A 23,092-nucleotide genomic window follows, 5' to 3' on the forward strand; every position below is an offset into this window, starting at 1 on the left:
CAAACCATAAAGGTTTAGATAAGATCAGCTAGAATTTTTCAACCACTCCCTCTAACACTCACGGAAGCTAATTCAAATTTTACAAAATGAGAGAAGGAAGGAACTTGATCAATAAAGAAGTCTAAGCATTCTTTAGAGTGCAAGGCATCAACTTTCATCTCTCTGCAAATGGGCTGTGAACTACACAGGACCCTAAGACGAAAATAGGGGCTGGAGGCTGAAACTGCAGGGCATGACTTGGGTTAAACTAGGAGACAGGTGGCAGTCATTCTTGCAGTAGAGGCCCTGGAACGTGGACAGGGGAGCCCACTTAGGTTCTCCTACTGGTTCTGTTAGTGACCAGCTGAATTATCTTCAGCAAGGTAATTAACTCCATTTTCTCATTTGTGTCATGGAGCTGATAGTGCCTTCCTCATTGTAACTGTTGGAATATCTGTAAAACTCGTAAGGACTGAACCACAAGAGATGTTCAGTAAATGGTAGTTCCACCTTCCTTCACTAATCATATCTTTCTGGTGGTGAAAATAAGATGTTACCCACAACTCACAGACTAGTAACTGGTTGGTGCCTGGAAGGATCAGCCAATTTGTAAGAGATCATCAATAAAATCGCTGTCATGGACTGGACACGTTGTATCTTTCCTGAGGGATTCTGTGCTACCGTTCTTGTGTTATTTCCCGATTCAATCTTACAATATGCTTGTGAAGTAGGTGCAATTATTCCATGTTTATGGAAGAGCAAGGTGAATATGCATAACTGTTGCCCAAATCACTAACACATACTTGGCATTCCCAGAGCTAATATTTATATCCAGATATTATTAAACTTGAGAAGTAGTGTTCTTTCTACTCAATTTTGTAATTGCATTAAAAGTCATTTTATTGAGATGATTACTAGGAAATTTAGATTACAAGTCTACATTTTATTCTTTACCTTTTTCTTTTTTCTTTTTTTTTTTCTTTACAGCTAAGTACCTTCTTTATTGAGATGGTTTTGCCTCTTGAAAATATGGCTACCAAAGCACAAAACAACATTGTTTTTATAACGATCAGTAGATCATCTTCCCCTCCCTTTACATGCAGCTGAAAAATAACTAGGGACAGAGTACTGTGAATTTTGTATGGTTGGAATTCTCATTAAATGATCATTAGCTAATGGTTGCTGAATTTACATATTAAAGAAATTATATATAGAATACTGCAAAAACACAGTAAAAGACTGAAATTTGCCCGTTTCTGCTCAGGAAGTTTCTTCACTCCCAAGCGTCATATTCTGACTCCAAAGTTTATTGGTATTACTGTTTCTCCTCCTTCTGATCTTCCTTTTGTTCCCCAGTGCCTGAACTTCCAGAGCCTTCTCGCTCAGATGCCATCTTTTTGTATGCCATTTCGAAGAGCTTCAGTGATGCTTGCTGAAGGGAAGATGCTGCCTGCCTTATGTTTTCTCCTGTTTCACTATCTTTTCGAGCCAGAAGTTCCCTCATTTTGGAAATCTCTTCTTTTAGCTTGTTGCATTCATCAGCAGGCAACTGGTCCTTGAATTCTTCCATTTTTGTTTCTGTGTCATGAATGATTCCTTCAGCCATATTAACTGCTTCAACTCGTTCTTTCTTTTGTCGGTCTTCCTCAGCATACTTCTCTGCATTTTTAACCATATTTTCAATATCATCTTTGCTTAATCCAACAGAAGACTGGATCACAATCTGCTGCTCATGTCCTGTGCCCTTATCTTTGGCCGAAACATGTACAATCCCATTGGCATCAATGTCAAATGTAACTTCAATCTGAGGACTCCATGAGGGGCTGGGGGAATTCCAATCAAAGTAAATTGTCCAAGAAGTTTGTTGTCTCCAGCCATCTCTCTTTCACCCTTTAATCTCCACTTGAGTCTGACCATCAGCAGCTGTAGAAAACACCTGGCTTTTCTTGGTTGGAATAGTGGTGTTTCTGTTAATAAGTTTGGTAAAAACACCTCCCAGAGTCTCAATACCCAGAGACAGAGGAGTGACATCCAGGAGAAGCACATCTGTGACATCAGCAGTTAACACACCTCCCTGAATGGCAGCTCCAATGGCCACAGCCTCATCAGGGTTGACCACTTTGCTTGGGGCTTGGCCAAAGAGATCTTGTACAGTCTGCTGAACTTTGGGCATCCTAGTCATGCCACCAACAAGAATCACTTCTCCTATGTCACTCTTGCCGACTTCTGCATCCTGCATTACTTTTCGTCATGGGGCGATAGTCCTCCTGATTAGATCAGTAACAATCCCTTCAAACTGAGCCCTTGTCAGCTTCATATTCAAATGCTTGGGTCCAGAAGCATCCATTCTAAGATACGGCAAATTGATGTCAGTCTGCACAGATGAGGAGAGTTCACACTTAGCCTTCTCAGCAGCTTCCCGAACCCTCTGAAGTGCCATGTTGTCTTTGGTCAAATCAACCCCCATCTCTCTCTTGAACTCCATCACAATGTGTCATAGCAAGGCCTGGTCAAAGTCCTCCCCACCTAAGAACGTGTCTCCATTGGTAGACTTCATCTCAAATGTTCCTTTCTGAATTTCCAGGATAGAAATATCAAAAGTTCCATCACCTAAGTCATATACAGCAATTATTTTATCTTCTGATTTGTCTAGACCATAGGCCAGAGCAGCAGCTGTAGGTTCATTAACTACCCGAAGCACATTTAGTCCAGATATTTGGCCAGCATCTTTAGTGGCCTGTCTCTGGGAGTCATTGAAATAAGCCGGAACTGTGATCACAGCATTTTTTGCTGTATGTCCCAAGTAATTTTCTGCAGTCTCTTTCATTTTCATCAACACAACAGCTCCAATCTGACTTGGAAAATAGAGTTTTCCATGAGCTTCGACCCAGGCATCTCCATTGGAGGCACGGACAATCTTAAAGGGCACATTTTTAATATCTTTCTGTACTTCAGGGTCATCATATCGCCAGCCAATGAGGCGCTTGGTGGCATAGAATGTGTTGTTTGGGTTGGTGACTGCCTGTCGCTTGGCTGGCATGCCAACGAGTCCCTCCCCATCTGCTGTAAAGGCCACAACCGAAGAGGTGGTTCTGGCACCTTCAGCATTCTCTAGCACCTTTGCTTGTTTACCTTCCATAACTGCCACACGGGAGTTGGTTGTGCCCAAATCAATACCAACAACTGCTCCCTTGATTGCTTGCATAGTCCCGCCTTGAAACAATTCTAAAAGCCTCATGACTAGGGCCATTCCAGACATCCTTGTGGCGGGCGGTGGCGCCCCGCAATGGGGCGACGCGGACTAGACGAGTGCTGCGGCCGGCTGGCACTTATCATCGTGGCTAGATGGTAGAAGCGCGAAGCAGCAAACGCGCTCAGACGGCCAAAGCTGCGCTGCGTGGTCTCTTTACCTTTTTCTTAATTTTTTCCTTAGCTTTTAATTTTTTTGAAATTTGATTTTTTAATATTTGATTCGTATATACTATATATAGTATTCAAATATACAGTATTTTGTAATATTTGATTCTGTATTCATATGCATGATCCGTGAAGGTTATAAATCAAGATAAAACAAACGCTTTGAATTCATTCCCAATTCAAGCACTAATACATTTCTGGGGCACCTGTGTGGCTCAGTTGGTTAAGCGTCAGACTTCATTCAGTTCAGGTCATGATCTTGCAGTTCGTGGGTTCAAGCCCCATGTCGGGCTCTGTGCTGACAGCTTGGAGGTTGGAGCCGGCTTCAGATTCTGTGTCTCCCTCTCTCTCTGCCCCTCCCCCACTTGAGCATGTTCTCTTTCTCTTAAAAATAAACATTAATTTTTTTAAAAGAATACATTTCTAAGCATGCTGGAACTTCCTGTGTGTTCTTTCCAGATCTTTTCTCTCTCCTGTTTGCTTTTTCCTTATTTTAGTCTGATTGACAAAGACAAATACCATATGACTTCACCCTTATATGGAATCTAAAAAACAAAACAAAAAAATGAGTAAACAGACAAACACAAAGCAGAATCAGACCTATAAATACATAGAGTGAACTGATGGGTGCTAGAGGGAAGGAGGGGATGGGGAGATGGACAAAACAGGTGTAGAGGAGTGGAGGGTCCAGGTTCCCAGTGGAATGAATAGGCCATGGGAATAAAAGGTACAATATAAGGAATATAGTCAGTGGTATTGTAGTATTATTGTGTGGTGACAGACAGTAGCTACACTTGTGGCGAACACAGCATAACATATAGAGAAGTTGAGTCACTATGTTGTGCTCCTGAAACTAATGTAACATTATGTGTCAACCGGGAAAAAAAAAAAAAAGAAATTAGTCTCATTATGTATGTAAGTGTCTCTAGGCAATTCTTAACCTTGCTTGTTTTTTTAGTTTTTTCAAAATAATTTCATACTGTGTTTAGTCTTCTGTGTTTGATGTTTTGACTTGATATTATGTTTCTAAGATCTTTTCATGTGATAGCTTATAGTCATATTCATTTTTACCTGTATGTCATATTCCACTGTGCTTTTCAAAATTTGTGTATCATTTTCTTTTAGATGGATATGGAAGCTATTTTTTTAATTAAATAATTTTTAGCTGTAAAGGACATTGTGCTTTATTAATATTCATGGAAATATCTTCTGATGTGCATGGGCAAGAGTTTCTTGAAAGTGTATGCTTAAAAGTGAAAATGTGAAGGCAGAGGGTATGCACGTGTTCACCTGTACCAAATTGTGCTGAATTTGTTTTTGAAGAGGCCGTATCAATTTGCACCCTTATCAGCTGTATGTAAGAATATGCTTTGCTTCATGTTGTCTCTGAGTTTTGTTGGTAACAGACTTATAATATTTCCCCAGTCCAACGAGTGTTAGACAGTATCATATTGTAGTATCATGTTGATTTCCCTTATTACTAATGAAGTTAGGCTTCTTTTACAGTTTATTGGGCAGTTAGAGTTTTTTCTTCCATAAAATTACCTCTTCATAGTTTTTGACCATTTTGTTTTGGGTTACCTGATTTAAAAAATTCATTTGAGTGAGTTCTTAATATATTTTGGACATTAATGTTTCTAAATATATTCTCATAGTGTTTGATTTACATTTTCATGTTCTTCATAATGGCTTGTAATGCATCCTTATTTTTCATTTTATGTAGTAGAATTTATCAACATTTTATTGTATGGTTAGCATTTTTTAGTTTGATACAGTCCAATTTATCTACTTTCCCTTTTGTGGATTGTGCTATTGCTGTCAAGTCTAGATCTTTGCCTAGTCCTAGATCTTGAAGTTTTTCTCTCTTTGTTTCCCCCCCCCCACACCCCCAAACGTTTTATAGTTTAACAGTTACACGAGTATGATGGGTCACAATTAGGTTTGTGATCCATTTTGAGTTAATTTTTTATAAGAAGTAAAGTTTAGGTTGAGATGAGTTTAGGTGATTCTGTGAAGGGATGCACCCTCATTTTCAGCACCATTTATTGAAAAGGCTCTTCTTCCCATTCCTTTGTTAAGATTTAGTTGAGCACATTTGTGTGAGTCTATCTCTGGGTCTTTTTTATTCCATTGATCAATGATTCTATCCCTCCACTGACAATGCTGTCTGGATTATTGTAGCTCTACAATAAACATTAATATCAGAGCAATCTCTTCCACTATCTGCTTTGTTGTTTAAATGTTTTGGCTGTTCAAAAACCAGTACCGTTCCATATGAATTTTTGAAGAAACTTGCTATGTCTACAAAAAATGTTCAGTAGGATTTTGATAGGCATTGCATTAAATCTATAGATCAGTTGAGGAAGGATTGACATCTTTACTATGTTGAGTTTTCCAATTCGTGAAGACAGTTTATCTCCTCACTTATTTAGGACATTAATTTATTTCATCAGTATTTTGTAATTATCAGTATACAGATCCTATACATACTATTCAGTATGTGGTCATGTGAGTTTTGTATGTTGATCCTTTAGCACTCATTTGTTAGTTCTAGGATTATTTTTGTTGATTTCTTGGGATTCTTTATGTAGATAACCATGTTACAAGCAAGGAGACAGTTTTATTTCCTCCTTTCCAATATATACATATATATATATTTTTTTATTTTTTATTTTTTTGCCATATTGCAGTGGCTAGATTTCTAGTAGAATACTTAGTAAAAATGGAGAGTAAATGTCAAACATCCTCACCTTGCTTTTAGTCTTTCATCATTCAGCATTCGGTCTTTTATCATTAAATATGATGTTAGCAGTAGGTGTTTTTGGGTGTTCTTTATCAAGTTGAGGTTAACAACTTTCTATTCCTAACTTGTTCAGAGTTTCTATTATGAATGGTGTTGGATTTTGTCATTTGTTTTTTTTCTATGCCAAATGACATGATTATATAATTTGATTAATATTTTTTAAAAAATTTATTGGTCTTAAGAAGCAAAGGAAAAGAAACAAACCTCACTGGGTTCTGGGCTTTTTAGGGGACAATAGTAGTGGTTATTATAGTTTCTGAACACATTAGAAAGTAAATCTCTATTGTATAAAGCCCTGCAAATTCAAAGCTAGAGGAGATTTAGAAAAAATAGGGTTTTAGCAGCAGGTGTATAAAGATGACAGCACTAAAAGTCTCATGTTGAATTTTGTAAAGTTCCTTAAACAACATTGAGCATGAGTCAGTTATAGGTTTCAGTCTTTAAAGAGATTGAAAATATATTTTGTCCCTAACTTTTTTTCTATAACTTTGTTTGTACTGTGGAGCCACAGAGTTGGTAGACTGAGTAAAAAATAATTTAGACATTTGTTGCCATCAACTGTTTGTAATTCTAATTCACATGTGTAAAATGATGTAATGCAAATTTTCTCAAGCTTAACATGAAATGGGCGATTCTGCAGGAATTAGACAATGCATGCCAAGGTATTTCTTCCAGGTCAACTTCAAGCCAGGAAAAAGTTGCACACAAAGGTCTTCATTTACATTTTCTCTGTGTTATTCACCACCACACATTCAGACAATATTCACTGATCCCTCTTCTGGGCAGGGTTTGGCCTGGAAAGGGGAGAAGATGGAAAGGGAAATGGGCAATGGACCTTCGTATTAAAGAGGAAGAAAGACTCAAAAACAACTCTGAGGTTTTTGGCATAAGCATAGCTAAGATATGGATGAAAAGTGACTAGGAAAAGCATCCAAAGGCTTCATTTATGTGACAACATAAGCACATATGTTTGAAATAATTGTTGTGACAATTAAACTTTTCAGTTTCCATCTGGATATTTGTTAGATTGTCAACACTGTCCAGTTTTGAAGATAAAGTCTTCATTTGGTTTTATAGCATGTAGTTTTGGCTCATTTGGTTTTGTAGCATGATAGGTTCTTTTTAGCTCATTTGCTTCCTTTCTTATAAAGTATATTGTTGCAGTTCCAATAATACACTTTCGATGACATCACAGATGATTCATTCTTTAGTCTTATATCACTCAACACACACGACCACATTGCATTTATGCCACCTAATTTGAAAACTACTGTCAAATACTTCAAGAAAGAGAAAGAATCCCAAGAGAATTAGGTGATAATATTATTCAGTGATATCTATTGAGAGCATTTACTTAATCAAAATAAAAGATGTGACACCTGCTATGTATCTGCCACTCTCCCCAGCTGGCACTGAGGGAGGCAGCTTGGACTATGAAGTACCTTCCATTTTTGAGTCTTCCCTGAGTGGTGGTTTGAGCAAGAAGGTGAGGGGAGAAGCAGCTACCCCAGCTTAGTTCAGCAAGATCTCCCAGCTTCCTGGCAAGTCACTTTGATGTGCTGTGCCTTTGAAGTCAGTTCTTTCATATTTTGCACCCCTCTTCACCCACTCTTTATTATTAGCCCCTGCAGTTGATCAGAGGGAGAAAAGTCCTCTGATAATTACTTCTTTGAGGGAGTCTGAGAGAGTGAGACATGGAAGAAAACAAAGACAGGAAGAGAGAGATAGCAAGAATGCTAGAAGGGGAAATGGGTAGTCAGTATAAAGCCATTTGGCATTAGAATCTATCACTCAGATTTTAGTTGAAATATATACCATTAAAATAACCAGGACTTGGCTTTATGAGCGTTTTCCTGGGGCATTTTATATTTTTGTCTTATTCTTGGACCTGTTTTATTCTGATAAGAACACTGTTTATTTTTTGCATTTTAAAATGTCATTTTTAGAGAAATCCAGAGTTTTCCTATATTATTATTTTACCTATTTTAGAAACTTTTTTAGCAACTCAAGCAATGCCACTGCCAATACCCTCATATGTAAAATGAAGTTAATAGTGGTATCTATTTCATAAAGTTATTATAAGGAAGAAATGAGCTAATGTTTGTGAAGTGCTTAGAAATGCCTGAAAAAGTAAATGCTATTAAATAGGACACTAAAAATAATTTAAAAATAAAATCTAAAAAAGAGAATGATGAAATACTGAATAAAATATACCCTGATAAGTTAGTTTGTCGGTCATCATTATACTTCATCTCTGTTGAATTATTTCCGAAATGAGGTTGATAACTCCAGAGAAGTTAGTGTTGTTTCTACCCTTCCTTGCCATGATTGGATGATGCTTGGAATTAGCAGTTCCATATTGGTGTTACCTCTTATAGGTAATGCAGAAGATACTAGTTTTAATTGTTTCTGAACTCTTGTATGGTGCTAAGGAAGACACTTATTCTTAGTTACTTAGGTTTTGGCAAGAAGATTATTGTACTGTCTGGTGGTCTGGCTGAGATGTGGCCCAGGGTAGCCAGATGGTGACTGCCTTTATCCAGTTAAAAGTTTCTCTGGCTTGAAGTGTGATGAGCAACATCATTTGGCCCCTCTTTTGGGAAGAAATTCAGTTGTTTCAGATTCCATGTTTTCTTTCTGTGTTTCTGTTGAGTCTCTTACCATGTATTTCAGAATCAACGCCAGAATAAAGCACTTAGTTCCTTGACTGATATATTTTTATTAATCATCACCCTTTCAGCAGAACCTGACCTAGAACACCCCAGTGACAGATTTCCTGCTGCTGTTTTTGCAATAGGCTCAGAATATTAAGGCTGGACATCTACCAAGGCCAGGGCTGTTGATGACACCACTGCTAGTCCCTGGTTATTACCTGGCATTTTAGTTTATGGCTTATATTTAGGCTCTAGAGATTGGTGGACTAACCATTCACTGTTGTAGATGGGCACTGGCAGGAAGCCTGACTTCAGGTTTGCAAAATATTCACTATTTCCTGGTTACCAAGCCAACTGATTTTTAGTTTCCTGACAGGTTGTTTGCAGATTCAGTTCAAGCCTCAGTGCTGATGAAACTGTACCAGGTCTGTGAATTCAAAATACCAAGAGTATGTCCAGTCTATTGAAAAATACCTGTGGCTATTTAAATTCTTCAGACTGTTATTTAAGAGCAAATACAACAGTTGCTCTTTGTAATATTGAATCATTAGACCAACAGTTAAGAGTACCTGGGGACTTGGTTCTTTCCTACGTTCCATAGATGTGTTAATACTATATGAATTAAACTGTATTATACCTTTATGGTTTACCTGATATTTCAAGATCCTATGGTTTAAAATTACTGTAAGATGGGTTTCTATATTTCAAACTTGGCTAGATGGCTGATTCCCTATTTATCACGTTGTCTTCTATGAACAATTAAATGACAGGTGGAACAGTGACTGCAGTGTGTTCAGAGATGGCCATGTCTCTGATCCTGTGGTAAGTGCATCAGTAATGTACTCTGTCATTTCCCACTCATGCCCCTCCCACAAGGTAGTCATCATTATCTCCATTTTATTGGTGAAGATACCAGCACTCAGGTGACTTACTTAATCACATAGATAGTAAAGAGATAAAGATGAAATTTGAATCAAGGCTAATCTGAAGGCAAAGCCCATGCTTTTAGTCATTATATAGAATTTGCTTCTTCAATGGGAAAATTGATCATTTTCTTTATTGAAAACTTATCCAAACCTGGTGGGATATGTAACAAGGCTAGTGCATCAGTATGTCCTTGCTGTGACAAGGAGTACTGGCCAAAGAGTTAAAAGAGGTCTACATTCCATCTATCAAGAGCTCTTTTAAAGTATACCCATCAATATACCAATATTTGCACCTCATGCTTTCTCAAGAACTTATTAAAGCCATTGAATTTCTATGTATATGAATATGTATGCTAATGAAGAGAATCTATTCCAATGACATAATGTATACACAGCATTAATTTTTAACAGATGTAGGAGCAAACAGTCCACACTGCAGCTCCTTGGGGCCATCTTCTAGAAGCCAAAGCTTGGCCATGCCCTCCTCCCAATTATCCTCAGAAAAGCCCCTCATTTTTCACATCTTATTTTCTCTAGCAGAGTAGGAGGCCATGTATTATAAATATGTCATTATAATGAGATAATTATGGACACAAGATTAAAGACAGCTGTAAAGTAAGTCTTTTTATTAATCAACTATGCATAAATATGTAGCTAGAGGGAGTTAAAAATTACTCAGAACAAGCAGGTATATTAGAAAAAAAATGGGAAGAATATAATAATGGTAATGCAGCTACATATTTAAATGAGAATCTTCTATGTATCTGAGAGAGAATAATAATAGTAGCAACTGTTTAAAGAGGACTTTTACGTACTTTTTACATGTGCATTATTTAAATTCTTACCACAACCTTTTTAAACTTTTTAAAAAATGTTTATTAATTTGAGAGAGAGAGAGAGAGAGAGAGAGCATAAGCAGGGGAGGGGCACAGAGAGAGGGAGACACAGAATCTGAAGCAGGCTCCAGGCTCTGAGCTGTCGGCACAGAGCCTGATGCAGGGCTGGAACTCACAAACTGTGAGACACTCAACCAACTGAGCCCCCAGGCGTCCCTTACCACAACCTTTTGAGCTGGATATCATTTTCATCATTTCTCCAAATGGAGGAAATAGAAGTTAACCATTATTTGGTATTTTGCCCAATGATAGCATATCTAGAATTCAGATCTAGATGTGCCTAACTCAGAAGCTCAGGTTCTTTCAACTAAAGGCTCCATAGTCAGGATTAGCTGAATGGATAACCCAGTGGGACAGCGGTGGTGTAGGGAACTCTTGGCCTGATAGAGCTGTTCTGTGCGGTCAGTATGACGATAGCTTTGAAGAGAGCAGATCGTGGGCATAGGAGACCAGCCAAAATTGTGCTGTTGTCCACATTTTAAAAATTAACTTGTACTTTATACTATTTTAATTTTTCTCCACAATCTCTTTCTCCTTAAACTCTCTTTAAGAGAGAGACCATAAAGGAAGACAACTATTAATCTGATGAGAAATGAAGGCTGAGGATTATTTTATCTAGACATGAATTTTTCCACAATGAACCTGCAATAGGACTTCCCTGGACACAAAGGAAATTCAATCTACTGGAAGAATGTACTGGAAAGTGGAACTTAAGATTTAATAATGAAGAAAATTAAACTATATTCCGTTCGTTCCTAGCATAATGCGTTACACCCTCAAACACGTTAGTATGTATTTTCTGTTAGCAAGAACATCACACTACAGAGTCACAATATAAATATCAAAACCAAGAAAATAAGATTGGTATTACTATCTAATGTTCAGATCCCATTCAAGTTTTGCCAAAATTGCTAATAATGTCCTTTACAGAAAAGGGATCCAGTTAAGAATCACATGTTACATTTGGTTGTTATGTTCTTTAGTCTCTATTAATTTGGAATAGTTTCTTCTCTTTTTAAAAATAGAATGTTATTTTATTCATTTATTTATTTTTACTTTTGTGACCCTGACACTTTGAAGATTACAGAATGCCATTTTTTTTTTGGTAGAATTCCACTCCCTGCAGGATTCTCAGTTATTTCATTATAATCAGATTTTGGTGATGTACCTTCAGCAAGAATATCACACAGATGATATGTGTTCTATACACCTGTCAGATGGTGCACAATTTTATTCACCTTTGTCACTTGATGGTGGTATCTGCCAAGCTTCACCATTCTGAAGTTACTTTCCTCACACTTTTGTAATTAGTAAGTATTTTATGGAGAATTACTTTGAAACTATGTCAATATCCCATTTGTTATTAAACTTTCGAAAAGGTTTTCATTCATCTACTTATATCTATATGGGCTCATCGTTTTCTATTTTATTATTTAATGGATTCTATTCTGTTATTATTAGTATTATTAATCTTTATGCTAAGATATTCCCAGATTTTTCAGGGGCTTCTGTGTCATTTTGATATGTCCCTATCATTCTATTAGCATATATTTGCTTTCTGGACAAAATGTCATACATTCATCTTCACTTTCCCTACATAATCCCTTGTTATCAACCATGTTTTCTTTGGATCCCTGTTTTTTTCTTTTATTGAAAAATAGTATTTAGAAGCCAAGATCTGGGCACCAGCTGTGCTCGTTGTTACTAGGATATCACTGTTCCCAAGCCCTCTCAGTGGACACACACACACACACACACACACACACACACACATAAGCATGCATGCATGTTTCTTATTATGTCTCTATCTAGTTAGCTAGCTATTGAAAACCTGGCGTGATCCTACCTGGTTTGTTTTTTTTTAATGTTTTTAATTTATTTTTGAGAGACCGAGAGAGTGCGAGCAGGGGAGGGTCAGAGAGAGAGAGGGAGATACAGAATCTGAAGCAGGCTCCAGGCTCTGAGCTGTCACCACAGAGCCTGATGCGGGGCTCCAACCCATGAACTGTGAGATCATGACCTGACCCGAAGCCAGACGCTTACCGACTGAGCCACCCAGGCACCCCTTAATTTTTTTTAATGTTTTTTATTTATTTTTGAGAGATAGAGAAAAACAGCGTGAGCAGGGGACTACCTGTCTTAATTCAACCCTGTGGAGTTTATTCTAGTTTTCTTTTTTTTTTTAAGATTTTATTTTATTTTATTTTTTCAGCTCCAAGATTTATTTTTTTTTCAATATTTTATTGTCAAGTTGTTTTCCATACAACACCCAGTGCTCTTCCCCATAAGTGCCCTCCTCCATCACCACCACCTCTTTTCCCCCCTCCCCCTTCCCCTTCAACTCTCAGTTCATTTTCAGCATTCAATAGTCTCTCAAGTTTTGTATCCCTCTCTCTCCCCAACTCTCTGTCCCTCCTCCGCTCCCCCTGGTTCTCCATTTGATCTCTCATGTTTTCCTGTTAGACCTATGAGTGCAAACATATGGTTTCTGTCTTTCTCTGCCTGGCTTACTTCGCTCAGCATGACATCCTCAAGGTCCATCCACCTTTCCCCAAGCAGATGTATGCATACACTGCCTGTCTTTCTAATGCTTTTAAGGCTGCATTATGCAGGAGGACAAAGGAAGAGAATGGGGGGCTTAGGAAGTAGAAGAGAAAGTCAAGGAGGAGAATAATGGATACTTTTGAAAGAATATTATTGTCTTAGTCAGTTTGGGCTATTAAAACAAATCTCCTTAGACTGGGTGACTTAGACACAAACACTTAGGTCTCACAGTTCTGGACACCGGAATGTCCAAAATCAAGACTCCCGTGGACCTGGTGTTTGGTGAGGTACTGGTTGCTGGTTTGCAGATGGCCATCTTCTTGCTGTTTTCTTACATGTTGGAGAGCAGGGAGCTCTGGCCTCTGCATATGCTTTTAAGGTCATTAATCCTATTCATGAAGGCTCCACCCTCATGACCTAATCACCTCCAAGAGGCCCCTCCTTCAAATAGCATGATATTGCAGATTTAGACTTCAGCATATGAAGTTTGAAGGAACACAAACATTCAGTCCATAGAAATCATTAAGAATATGCCCCATTTTCTATTAAACTTTGCCCTTCTGAGGTGTTTTACTAGAATAGAATAGCAGGGGCATTTTTGCCCAGTTCTCGTTACTAATTAAAATTCTAAAAGATCACAAATAAGCTACCAGCATAATAATTTTAATAATACTTTTACAAAATAATTGCAAACACATAGGTAGTCTATCAAAATGTTAACTATCTGTTAAAAAGCCTCAGATTACAATCAAACAGCAAACTATAGCTCTGTTTTCATGTGTGTGTGTGTGTGTGTGTGTGTGTGTGTGTGTGTGTGTTGTAAAAATGTTTAAAAGTGAGAGATCTTGAAATTGGTACCATATATCTCTATGCTTATTGGAGTTTTAATTGGAATCCAGTTAAATTCAAGGCAAAACTCACAGTGCCAACTAATTGACTCCAAATGTTTCATTGCCTTTTTGGAAAGAAGACTTCAGAGGCTTGCGAAATTTATCTGTTCTCTATTTGAATGAATGTATTCACTTTAATCAAAATAAACACAAAGTTCTATTCCATACCTATTATGGGCAGTGATTTCCTCACTGTTTGAAGAGACACTTGTAAGGTTGTCCAGGGTTATAACCAGCCTTGAAATCTTGCTGCTTTGCACTCAGATAGGTATCTCCTTGTGCTTTAATTTATATATTTTCTTTTACATATTTTATGATAACTGGGAAACTAAACATAGAAACGCTCATTTAATTTTCTCTAGAAATATGTAAAAACATATTCCTAGATATAGAACAGATGCACAGGACATGCATTGGAAATAGTACGAAAACTGTCAGCTGAGCCCTCACAATCACATTTTTTCACCTGCTTGGGGAATTGTACATCTCTGGCTTGTTGAACACATTCTTGACTGCAAAATTGAAGACTGCCAGATCAAAAATGCTGCCTTAAGCATGTTATTTCTTAGCTTATATTTTATACTTGGAAGAAAAAAGCATTAAACTACATACTAAAGCATAATGGAATGGTGTTAAAGAATGGAACTGATTTTAAGAAGACATGAGTTGCAGAGATACCTTTTTAGAGCAATCAAGATTAATTTATAGACCTTAATGTCTTGATTTACTAAACTTGGGCAATCTGAGCCAAACTGCAATCCTTAGACCACAAGCCCCTATAATCCTAAGAATATTTCTATATTTAAGAAAATACCCACATTAAAATGGTGTAGCATATACTATTTATTACTCAGCCCTTTGAGAAAAAACTTTGCTAAAAGATGTTTTATCTCTAAAGTTCTTCTTTATTTATTATTATGTTAAATTAAACAGTAACCTATTCTGTAAAATGAAAATAAATGTGTTGTATACATGTTCTATCTTCATATATTCATATATGAAGATAAGCGACTCTAAAATTTTAGATCCTAAAAATGCCCCAAGAACTAAAAATGGTTTTCTAATAAAGCAACTTATAGCTGGCTTTCATCAAGTGCTCATCCTGTGCCATATGCTTTATATACACTATCTCATGGAACCATCACCTCCATCCTATGAGGCAGACATTTATATCATCTCTGTTTTTCAGATGAGGAAACTAATACCTAGAGAAGCTAAGTTTACCTAAGATCACACAAGTGGCAAATGATGGAGTAGGGATTTGAACTCAGCAGTCTGATACTATGCTTATACTCTTAACTTCATCCTTCATGCAATAATATAGGAGCAAAAGACCAAAAGAAAATGGAACCCATATCTTCAAAATTACTTTGCTTATGCCACACTGATTATACTCTATCAGAGCATGATCAATAAGAAAAAAGTGGCATTTTCCTGAGTTTATTCTTCTGTGGAGTCCTAGAAAGCAATTAAAGAGCACATGAAGTTAGGGTTGAGCTATTCAGGGAAAGAGGGGTGAATGCAAGGGAGAAGCCAGCCTCAGTGGACCCCACCCCTGCCCGACTCTTGAGCCACGCCTGCTCCTCCCACAGGACACTTCCAGGTAATGCCCACTGTAGGTAAGGGTCCACAGTCTGGAGACAGACACATCTGAATTCTATTCCAGCTGCACCATTTATCACTGAGACATTTTGGAAAAATGACAACCTCTCTGATCTCCACTTTTTTATTTGTAAAGAAAAGAAACATGATATAATAACACCTTCTAGTGTTGTTTGGGGATTAAATGAGCTAAGAGTGGCACTTAATATGGTCAGTTCTTGTTCCCTCTCAAATTCCTGTTCACATTGCCCTGTTGCTAACCACTGGCTGGCTGAACTACTTAGTTTCTTAGTACTTTACAATGAAGTCTTGCTTGATGCAAATCCATTCTCTTCTTACTACATTCATATTCACATTTTGTGTGTTAAGGTTCATCTCTGTTTGACTTTGGGAACAAAGCAATTAAATGAGCCTCCTGGGAATGTTGGCATCTTGAAAGCAAATGTTACTAACTCAGACAGATCTAGCTTGTAAACTGTCAAGCTGTGTGACAATATTAAAGTGATTTCAGGTAGGTTGGAGGTCCCTTTTTTGGAAGCTCTCTCAAACCGAAGTGTATTAACCATGGTCTCTTCTTTCAGAGAGAGGGCTGATCTCCTACATATTGGGCCTCCACCTCACCTGTGGGTCATCTTAAAAGCCTGAACACTTTCTGCTCCAAACCTGGAAAAAGAGGATTTTCTGAAGAGAAATGCTTTCTGAAGATAAGAGAGGCTAAAGGTAAGAGACCTTAAAAACAGAATCCATTTAGCTCAAGTCATGGAATTTACACATGGTAGGGTAGCTTGTAGTAGCATGAATGTTGTTACTAGAATCTCAGTATTAGCCATTATATGAAATACATGATATTCTCCCTTCTTGATGACTCAGCTCTGAAGTACCACTCACGGATGCATATTGATGATTGACAGCTAACAGGGGAGGCTAGAGTGAAAAGAAAATCTACCCGCTTCTTTTAACATATCCTTTGGAAAGAAGAATTAGCAGAACAGAAGCCGAAACACTTCTTTTTTTTTTCTGGCTTGGGTTCTATCTGTAGCGCTTGCTTCTTTATATTGTTTTTTGTGGTCCTATATAAAAAATTGTTTTTAAAGGATAATTGTCTTAGTTGCCAGGCCAGACCAGACTACTTCTAAAAATGCAGTGATCTGTAGCACACCGTGGCCTTTCTCATAAATTCAGCACAAGCCCCTTCATAATGTAAATTTCCATGAAGTTTCAGAATTGACTGGGAAGGACCAGTGCCTTCCTGGCCAGGGCTGACAAGGCTGTGACTTCAACCACCTGGTGATGCATCCGATTAGGTCCTGGGAAGCGAAGAGGATAAAGAGGCTTTGGAAACCTAAACCCTTTGTGGAGAAAGAAGTGCCTCTGTGAGCATGCCTGTAGTAAAATAGGGAATAAAGGAATGCAAATACTCCATAAAGTAGTATGAGTTCATGCCCTTTTAAAAAGCATTTTAAATCTGAAACTTTCTGTTAATGGACTGTGAGATCAAATACCAGGCCATAGCTTCACTAGGAACAATAGGTCAGCACTCAGAAGCAGAAATGAGGAAGAGTCTAGGTACTAGATAGGGTTAAATGAACTACTTTAAACCTATATAATATTGATTGTCCTAAGGGAATGCAGATGGCAATTTCTGATGAGCATTGTCTGTTTGGGAAGGCTCTGTTGAGAGCATAATTTTTGGCTTTTATCTATAGGATATTACTTATAAAACCTTAGTGAGAGGACAGTTGTTTCACATATGGTTTCAGATTTTGCTTTTCTTATTCCTGATTTGGTCTCTGCCTTGTATGGTCAGGATTTTATTGTTTAGGATAAGGCATGTTAGTTTGTAGAATTATCTGTCTAATATCCCCATCATTATTCCCTTCTTAGTATTCCTGACCTTCTTCCCATGTTCTGTGAATTGTTATCTGATTCTGTTTATGTCACTATCATCTGCACCTCATGATTATATTTGTGACCTTGGTCATACCACTCACTCTCTTTGTCTGAGTACCTTCCTTTGATAAAAAAAAAAAAATGACAGTTACTTTTAAGCTCTTTAGAGAAAGATGTATATCCTTAGTTATTTGTAGAATATTTATCAGAGTCCTGGGAAATATAAAACTGAGAAGTTACTTAAACAAAAAAAATATGGCTTTTGGAAAATTCCATTTTTTTTGTTAGTATCTTCTTTTCAATAACTAAGCAGTTAACCTAAGTGTAACACCATTGTAAACTGTGGCTGTATATTTGAACATGTTACTCTGCTAGATCCTACATACTCTAAATAAATCATGGTTCCTTTTCACTAGGACAGTGGGCATGCCCGACCCAGGGTATTGGTGACATGTAAACAAATAAGCTAGATAAAATACAAGTATTGTCCTAATCACTCCAAATCCAGGGAAATTAACATGTCTTTGAATACAGCATATAGTCAGATCCCAAGATCTAGTCAGTAATTTCAACCAATATTTAAGAAAATCCAACCAATATAAATGGGATAAAATATTTGGGTGCTAGAATCTTTGCTGACCACTGGGATTACAAGAAGATTAAGCTCTTATTAATGAGTTTTTAGACTAATGGGGAAGAGAGATATTGTCCTAAAGGGAAAGAGGAGTTTTTGAATGTTTTAAAGTAGGTAATGATTTATATAGTCTTGTATTTTAGAAGTATTACTCTGAGTTTTTTGTGAAGAACAGTTGGAGGTGGGGTATCAAAGCAAAACAGAAGACAGAAGACCCGTTTGTAGGCTATGGCAATATGAAAACCTGACAACAGGCAAGATTCTCTATTATTAAGCTCTGAAAATTCTAGGGTAACATATACAACATTTGCTGCTTTGCCACCAAGGTGAATAGGGTATAATTAGAGATATATAGCTTAAAACCAAATGAAGTTAAATAATAATATCGGTCTTGTTTTTCTTAGAAACATGGGATATTTTAGTTTTTGTATTTCATATATGGAACAGAACCCTTGCTCAGTAAATATTTGAAAGAATGAATGAGTTGAGAGACTGCCTAATAAACATATGACATGCAACTTTAAAAGAGTGAGAATTTCACATAAGGAAATAATTACTGTGGAGTTTGATGAGTTCAGGTCTAGGGACAGAGAGCAGAGACGACAGTGATTAAGTCCATTCACATTAGACAAGACATCTGATCTGAGAGATTTTTAGAGGTAACATAGTTGTTTTCCAGGAGGGCACAAAGGTGAAGGATAATTCACAGAGAACACTGTGTACAAAGGTATGAGAGTTGTGAAAATATTTGCAGTTCTCTGCCTTCCTGAGTATTCATCTGGCTGGAGTATAAAAAGGAGGGGATTTGGGCTAAAAGAGAAGAGGAATTAAGTCGACAGAGACCACATCTGAAAGAACTTCAAATGCCACACAAAGTAACTTAGATCATACTTCGTAGCCTCTTAAGGAACTTGGGGCCAAGGAGGAACTGATCAGTGGTCTTGCTCGTTTACCCCAGCAGCAAGATGGAGGGTGCTTTGGAGGACATGAGGCTAAATCAGGAAGGTTAGTTAGTGGGAAACTTCCACTGAAGTGGAATTAAGACAATGTTTTTTTTTTTTTTCTTTCTCCTTTCAAAATTTACTTAAAACCAACAGACCCAGGGATACTTGGGTGGCTCAGTCAATTAAGTGTCTGACTTTGGCTCAGGTCATGATCTCGTGGTTTGTTGGTTCAAGCCCTGCATCAGGCTCTGTGCTGACAGCTTGGAGCCTGGAGCCTGTTTCAGATTCCCTCCCTCTGCCCCTCCTTCACTTCCACACACACATGCTCTCTCTCTTTCAAACATAAATAAACATTAAAAACAAAGACAAACAAAAATCCAAACCAAACAAACAAAAAATAACAGACCCCCAAACAACTTAGATTCTATTGTTGGCAAAGAAATTAGAAGGCCTTTGTAAGTCTGAACCACCATCTATGAGGATGATTGAATACTGTTACGGGGAGACACTGAGAAAGGATCCCCTTGACTGAATATTTCAAACACAGCAGAGCACTGCCCACTAAGAGACGCCCTGAGGCAATGTTATAAACTATTACAGTGTCTGAGGCCGGGGGAAGGGAGAGACGGCTTGAATAGTAGTGTAAGTTCGTTATCTGAAGCTAGCTATCTGGATAGCTCTCAAGGGGAAAAAAATGGCGTCTAATCTCTGGTGGCCATCTCACCTTCTCTGGTGTAGAATGAGTAAATGTCCAAGAGAATCTAAGAGTTATACTAATGGGGGCACCTGGGTGGCTCAGTGGGTTAAGCAACCAGCTGTGGGTTTTGATCTCACAGTTGGTGAGATTGACCCCTCTTCATGCTCTGTGCTCAGAGGCTGCTTTGGATTCTCTCTCCTGTCTGGCCCCCTCCCTGTCTCTGCCCCCCTCAAGCCACCAAATAAATAATAAATATTTTAAAAAGGAATTATGATAGTGAAATTCCCTCCACATGCAAAGGAACATGAGTGGTAGGTAAAATAGTTCTTCTGACAAATATGGATGAAATAAGACTCCTAATGTACCATAGAATTGTCAAAATTTATATCATGGGGAAAAAAGAAAATTACTCAAACTGATATATAACTTCTATAATATAAAATCCACCCCTTTATAATTATAATTATTTCAGAAAGTTTTTGTCAATTTTAGAAGAAGTGCTGTGCACATTAACAGTTACTTCACATTCTCCGTTCTTCCTCTAACTCCTAGCTACTACTAGTCAACTTTCTGTCTCTGTGGATCACTCACTCTGGACATCTTATAAGTATTGAATCATACAATAAATGGCTTGTTGTGTCTGGCTTCTTTTACTTAACATATTTTCGAGATTTATCTATGCATATATCAGAAATCTATTCCTTTAAGTGGCTGAATATTCTTTTATATTGAAACACCACATTTTTTTGTTTGTTTCTACATTTTGTCATTTATCAATTGATGGACATTTTGATTATTTCCAATTTCTGGCTCTCGTGAAGCACACTGCCATGTCATGTACAATATTATGTGTGGACATATATTTTTGACCTCTATTCAATACGTACTTTATAGTAAAAACATTGGGTTATATGGTAATTCTGTGTTTAATTTGTGAGTAACTCAAACTGCTTTCAAAGTGGCTGCACTGTGTTACATTCCTGCTGACAATGCAGCAGTGTGTCATGAGGCTCCCGATTTCTCTACCTCTGTTTACCCAGTATTTATTTTTAAATGTTTAGAATGTATCTAGGCAGAGGGAAAATTTGATGGTAACAAAATTTGAGAGAACAAGGCTTGAGTGTTTTGCAAAGATGCTTCTTTCTCTGAGACCGGAAGGAGGGCTATAAGGCTGGGAATGCATGTAAATAAATTTCTATAAAGAGAGATGAGAAGCTGAGGATATGTTTTTCTGGAAAACCTCTAGGCTGAGAACAAATCAGTGTCCTCTAGTGTGAAATGAGTTGACTGGTTCTTGAGGAGAAAGGTGAAGATTTGGAATAGGTCCTTGGGGGACTGGAAATTGGTACTATATAAAATTAACAAGTGGTGCTGAAAATCCAAAGAGCATTGAAGTCACTGTGAATTATGGTGATGCCCACTATCCCCGAGATCACTATCAGGGAATCCTCCTTTCCAAACAGAACAGCACTTAGTGGTCTGGGTGGGAAGGAGAGGAGGGGTATTTATTAGGATCAGTGTTGGGAAGTTTAGAGTTGATTTGGATGAAAAGACCCTCTTGAAGGGGTTAAAAAAAGACTGGGCCACTTGGCTCTGACTGGAGAGGGAAAGAGATGAGGTCAAGAAAATAGTGTTCAAGACACTAAAAGACTATCCATAAGGATGAAGAAAAGTTTTAGTGAGAAAAAGGGATTTTGAAAATTTACAAAGTAATAAAAGTTGGCATGTAAATTTTTAGTCAAGCAAATGTCGCCTTGCTCTGCTTGTCCAGTCCCTTAAGGTTTGTGGTAAATATGTTTAGTCTTTCTTTAAGTAATTATATCATTTGTAAAGACAAGGTAGATACCTAATAAGAACAGGGAATTGACAGCTTAAAGGTGAGGGAGCATTTCTTAAGGAAATGTTGGTTTCAGGAGATTTTGAAAAATGGCTCAGGAAGATCTTTTGAAAAGGTAAGGTAAAGAGGGCATTGCAATTACTGTGCAGGAGGAACCAACTCAAAGTAGATGAAGAGAATGGTAGGTTTTAAGTCTTAACATCCAGGAGTGTCTTTCCAAGAAAAAGATCCCGATGGGCCTTCACTCATTAGTCAGTGTATGCTGAATCTCCCCTTGGGTTGAAGGTCTTTCATGTCACCTCCCCAAGTAAAGTCTGTGTGGTTGTAAGCCCTTGAATGACATATTCGTACAGCTAATCAGCTTCATTTCACTCTACTCCTTCCTGCTTTGCTTTCTCAGCCATACCTGCTGCTTTCAACCACTTCCATTCCCGAGAGGGAGGTAGAGAGTGAGGAGGGGCAGGAAGCAGAAAAAAGCATGGCAATAAAAAGGAAAACTTAAAGGGATGGAAGATGAACCAATACTTGAAATAAAAAGTGTTCAGGGGCACCTGGGTGGTTCAGTCGGCTGAGCGTCCGGCTTCGGCTCAGGTCATGATCTCATGGTTCGTGGGTTCAAGCCCCATGTTGGACTCTGGGCTGACAGCTCTGAGCCTGGAGCCTGCCTTCGGATTCTGTGTGTGTCTCTCTCTCTCTGACCCTCCCCTGCTCACGCTGTCTCTCTCTCTCTCTCTTTCAAAAATAAATTTAAAAACATACTTAAAAAAAAAAAGTATTCGGGATGCCTGGGTGGCTCAGCCAGTTAAGCGTCTGGCAGCTCAGGTTATGATCTCATGGTTTGTGGGTTCGAGTTCCATATCGGGCTCTGTGTTGACAGCCGGCTCAGAGGCTGGATCCTGCTTTAGATTCTGTGTCTCCCTCTCTCTCTGACCCTCTCCTACTCGTGCTGTCTCTCTGTCTCTCAAAAATAGATAAGAAAACATTAAAAAAAGTGTTCAAGTGGGATTTGGAAAGAAATGGAGTTTGGTGAGAGGAATAAAAATAATATTACAGGAAGAGGAAGAAGTGAGGGAAAACATGAGTAGAAAGGACAATAATGCTAGAGAGTTTGGTCATTTTCATGAGATTGCTTTTTTGCTGGTTTGGTATGAGGAGTAGTAAATATGGGACCTTTATGAGATCATCAGTTCTTATCATCTTTTTTTCCCCCCACAATGAACACATGTGGGAATGGTGGCCACATGCAAGGCACACTCTGGTGGATGTACTCAGATTTATGAGCAATTGCCAGCATGCTAATTTTAATTTAATTCCTTTCTCTTTCAGCTAAGAATGTATATTATAAGCAAATAGGTAAAAATTATCTTGTTACAGAAGTA

General features: G+C 37.9%; 1 pseudogene; it reads right to left on the reverse strand.

The window, feature by feature from the left end:
• Nucleotides 1-1,204: 1,204 nt before the first annotated feature.
• On the reverse strand, nucleotides 1,205-10,861 carry LOC115290478 (annotated as a pseudogene).
• Between the last annotated feature and the right edge of the window lie 12,231 nt (nucleotides 10,862-23,092).

Source organism: Suricata suricatta, chromosome 4, assembly GCF_006229205.1.
Source record: "Suricata suricatta isolate VVHF042 chromosome 4, meerkat_22Aug2017_6uvM2_HiC, whole genome shotgun sequence".
NCBI lineage: Eukaryota > Metazoa > Chordata > Mammalia > Carnivora > Herpestidae > Suricata > Suricata suricatta.